This window comes from Myotis brandtii, unplaced genomic scaffold (genome assembly GCF_000412655.1).
Source record: "Myotis brandtii unplaced genomic scaffold, ASM41265v1 scaffold89, whole genome shotgun sequence".
NCBI lineage: Eukaryota > Metazoa > Chordata > Mammalia > Chiroptera > Vespertilionidae > Myotis > Myotis brandtii.
In genome coordinates this window covers 3,194,966-3,198,406 of record NW_005371645.1, presented here as the reverse complement: position 1 = coordinate 3,198,406, position 3,441 = coordinate 3,194,966, and the positions used below count along the sequence as shown (strand labels likewise).

The 3,441-nt window shown below is 38.9% G+C and overlaps 2 protein-coding genes across 4 annotated transcripts in view; one reads left to right on the top strand and one right to left on the bottom strand.

The window, feature by feature from the left end:
* The window catches only part of GXYLT2 (glucoside xylosyltransferase 2), a 229,219-nt gene extending 228,832 nt beyond the window's left edge, over nucleotides 1–387 (bottom strand). For both annotated transcript variants that reach the window (XM_014532412.1, XM_014532413.1), the window contains exon 1: nucleotides 53–387. The gene's annotated coding sequence lies outside the window, so the exon portion shown is untranslated. The remainder of the gene's footprint in view (nucleotides 1–52) is intronic.
* SHQ1 (SHQ1, H/ACA ribonucleoprotein assembly factor) overlaps nucleotides 1–3,441 on the top strand; it is a 104,157-nt gene that overhangs the window by 666 nt on the left and 100,050 nt on the right. The gene's annotated exons all lie outside the window — the stretch shown is intronic.

Genomic DNA, 3,441 nt, shown 5'->3' with positions numbered 1-3,441 from the left:
CCGACCCCCACCACGCGCCTCCTGGGATGTCCTCCCTTCCCCACTCACTCACCCATTTCTGTGATGGATTTGTCATTCCATGGTGTCTACCAGGCGTGGTTGTCAGGCTGGGGATGTGGTTGTAGCGGGGACAGAAAAGTAAGTAAACTCAGAGCTGCAAGTCGTAGGAAGTGCTCTGTAGGGAAGACATGGCGGAGGAAAGGGCGCCCTGTTTCTGTGAGCGGATGTTGGACGCAGGCAGGACAGGAGATGGTGATGGTGTCAGCACACAGTGACTGAAGTTTCACTCCAGTCGGTGCTTTCTGTGAATGACCTCCTTTGATTTTAGGAAAGTCCGGCGAAATAGGTTCTATTATTTACCCCTGGTACAACGAGGGGCTAGCAGGGGTGGGCAAACTTTTTGACTCGAGGGCCACAATGGGTTCTTAAACTGGACCGGAGGGCCGGAACAAAAGCATGGATGGAGTGTTTGTGTGAACTAATATAAATTCAAAGTAAACATCATTACATAAAAGGGTACGGTCTTTTTTTTTTTAGTTTTATTCATTTCAAAGGGGCTGGATCCGGCCCGCGGGCCGTAGTTTGCCCACGGCTGAGGCCTAGACCCAGCTTATTCTCTTTGTCATTTCTCCATCCTTCACCACCCTCACTCAGGCTTGCGGAACCCTTGGCTGAGCTGGCTCGGCATACCCTCCAACTTTGTTCTTTTTTCTCCAGATTGCTGTGGCTATTTGGGATCTTTTTTTATTCCATATACATTTTTGGAGAGTTTGTTCTAGGTCTGTGAAATATGCCGTTGGTATCTTAATGGGGATTGCATTGAATCTATAGATTGCTTTGTGTAGTATGGACATTTTGATGATGTTGATTCTACCAATCCATGACCATGGTATATTCTTCCACTTGTTTATATCTTCCTCTATCTCTTCTTTCAACATCTTGTAGTTTTCCGAGTACAGGTCTTTTACCTTCTTAATTAAATTTATTCCTAGGTAGCTTAAATTTTTTGTTGTGGTGGTAAATGGGATTTTTTTTTTTAGTTTTTCTTTCTGACAAGGCATCATTGGTGTATAAAAATGCCATCGATTTCTTGGGTGTTAATTTTGTATCCTGCTACATTTTCAAATTCACTTATTAAATCAGTTAGTTTTTTGATGGAGTCTTTAGGGTTTTCTATGTGCAATATCATGTCATCAGCAAATATGACAGTTTTACTTCTTTTCCGAACTAGTTCGGATGCCTTTTATTTCTTCTTGTCTGATCACTATGGCTAGCACTTCCGGTACTATGTCAAACAGAAGTAGTTAAAGAAGGCATCCCTATCTCGTTCCTGTTCTTAAGGGAAATGGTTTTAGTTTTTTCCCATTGAGTATGATGTTGGCTGTAGGTTTGTCATATAAGGCTTTTATTATGTTGAGGTAAGATCCCCCCTGTTCCCACTTTGCTGAGTTTTTTGTTTGTTCTTAATCCTCACCCGAGGATATTTTTCCATTGATCTTTTTAGAATTGAGGGAAAGACAGAGAGAAACATTCATGTGAGAAAAATAAATCGGTTGGTTGCCTCCTGCACAAGCCCTGACCAGGGCCCATGCTAGGGAGGAGCCTGCAACCAAGATATGTGCTCTTGACTGGAATGGAACCTGGGACCTTTTGGACAGCAGGCCAACGCTCTATCCCCTGAGCCAAACTGGTTAGGGCTGCTGAGAGTTTTTATCAAGAAAGGGTGATGGATTTTGTCAAATGCTTTTCCTGCATCAATTGATATGATTATGTGATTTTTGTCTCTCTGTTTGTGTATGTGTTGTATCACATTTATTGATTTGCAGATATTGTACCAGCCTTTCATCCCTGGAATAAATCCCACTTGGTCGTGGTGTATGATGTTTCTAATGTAATGCTGGATCCGATTTGCTAGAATTTTGTTGAGGGTTTTAGCATCTATGTTCATCAGGGACATTAGTCTGTAATTCTCTTTCTTTGTAGTGTTTTTATCTTGTTTTGGGATTAGAATAATTCTGGCTTCATAGAACGAGCTTGAAAATATTTCTTCTTTTTGAAATTTTTGGAATAACCTGAGGAGGATCGGTGTTAGTTCTTCTTTGAATGTTTGGTAAAATTCCCCTTTGAAGCTGTCTGGACCAGGGCTTTTGTTTGCTGGAAGTGTTTTGATTAGTGCTTCAATTTCATTGGTAGAGTTTTGGAAGATTGTATTTTTCTAGGAATATGTCCATTTCATCTAGGTTGTCCAGTTTGTTGGAATAGAGTTGCTCATAGTATCTTTTTTTACAATCCTTTGTATTTCTGTAGGGTCGGTTGTTACTTCACCTCCTTTATTTCTGATTTTGTTTATTTGGGTCCTTTCTCTTTGCTTCTTGGTGAGCCTGGCTAGATGTTCATCAATCTTGTTTATCCTTTCAAAGAACAAGCTCTTGGTTTCATTGATTCTTTTGTATTGTTTTTTTGGTCTCTATGTTATTTATTTCTGGTTTGATCTTTATTATTTCCTTCCTTCTGCTCACTCTGGACTGTTCGTTCGGCTCTCTTTCTAATTATTTAAGTTGTAGAGTTAGGTAATTTATTACCATTTTTCCCTGTTTTTTGAAGTAGGCCTGTAGCGCTATGAACTTCTCTCTCAAGACTGCTTTCACTGTATCTCATAGATTTTGGATTGTTGTGTTTTCATTGTCATTTGTTTCCAGGATGCTTTTTATTTCTTATTTGATCTCTTTGGTAACCCCATCATTGTTTAATAGCATGCTTTTTAGCCTCCGAGTGTTTCATTTTTAAAAAAATTATTTTTACTGTAGTTGATTTCTAATTTTATGCCATTGTGTTCTGAGAAGATGCTTGATATGATTTCAGTCTTCTTGAATTTGAAGAAACTCTGCCTATGTTCCAAAATGTAGTATATCTTTGAAACTGTCCTCTGTGCACTTGAGAAGAATGTATATTCTGTAGTTTTGGAGTGAAATGCTCTGAAGATGTCAGTTAGTTCCATCTGATCTAGTGAGTTGTTGAGGATTGCTGTTTCTTTGTTGATTTTTTTGTCTAGAAGATTTATCCAGTGATGTCAATGGGGTATTAAAGTCCCCTACTATGATTGTATTGCTGTTGATCTTACCCTTGATATCTTCCAGAAGGTTTTTTATGTATTTGGATGCTCCTGTATTGGGTGCATATATATTTACCAGACTTGTATCTTCTTCTTGTATCGATCTTTTTAGTATTATGATGGGGTCTTCCTTATCTCTTGTTATGGCCTTCACTTCGATGTCTATTTAGTTAGATATAAGTATTGCCACACTAGTTTTGTTGTTTTTCATTTCCGTTTGCCTGAAAAAATATTTTCTATCCCTCCACTTTCAATCTGCATGACTCCCTTCTTCAGAGGTGGGTCTCTTGTAGACAGCATATATATGGATCATGTTTACTTATATATAT